The sequence below is a fragment of the Anarrhichthys ocellatus genome, unplaced genomic scaffold (genome assembly GCF_004355925.1).
Source record: "Anarrhichthys ocellatus isolate YVR2014 unplaced genomic scaffold, GSC_Weel_1.0 scaffold14, whole genome shotgun sequence".
Taxonomy (NCBI): domain Eukaryota; kingdom Metazoa; phylum Chordata; class Actinopteri; order Perciformes; family Anarhichadidae; genus Anarrhichthys; species Anarrhichthys ocellatus.
The window spans coordinates 1292151-1292787 of record NW_022280044.1 but is presented as its reverse complement, the minus strand read 5'-3'; the positions used below and the strand labels follow the sequence as shown (position 1 = coordinate 1292787).

Here is a 637-nt window from a genome sequence, read left to right as displayed (position 1 = left end):
AGAGAGAGAGAGAGAGAGAGAGAGAGAGAGAGAGAGAGAGAGAGAGAAAAAAAAATCGGTGCTGTGACAGATATTTTATCGGTTGCATTGAAAATGCTTTGCAAATGCATCTCTTCGTAGACGGTATGGAGAAGAAGATTGATCACCCGACAACACTTTTAATGTACATGTGAGCATGTGAGCGTTGGTTTATGACAGACTTGAAAAAATGTGAACCTATCCTTTAAAATTACAACCGTACAACTTTCCAGCTACTAGTGTGAAATAAAGAGAATTACATCCGTAAGCGATGCTAAGAAACAAGCCAGAGCTACATTTGGCTTACAAAAGCTTATAATTCTGTCAGCCTGGTCAGCTTGTTGGCATGCTTATCTCAATTAGTCTAGTCGCTGGATGTCTGGCCATCTGCTGAGTGGGGACGCACTCACACACTCGCAGGTGATTCAAGTCAGACCTCTCTGTGTCAAGAACAGAGGCAGAACATTCCAGATCAGGTGGGCCGTACTCAGCCATGAATTTAAATTACGTCAAACACCCACATTCGCTGTGCCTCTGCAGACACGCAGCCTTACCGCTGATACACTTGTATCCTCAAAGACTCAGGAGTCGTATCTAATGAGGGGGGGGGGGGGGGGGG

General features: G+C 45.2%; 1 protein-coding gene across 2 annotated transcripts in view; it reads right to left on the bottom strand.

The window, feature by feature from the left end:
• fbxl2 (F-box and leucine-rich repeat protein 2) overlaps window positions 1–637 on the bottom strand; it is a 16003-nt gene that overhangs the window by 11858 nt on the left and 3508 nt on the right. The gene's annotated exons all lie outside the window — the stretch shown is intronic.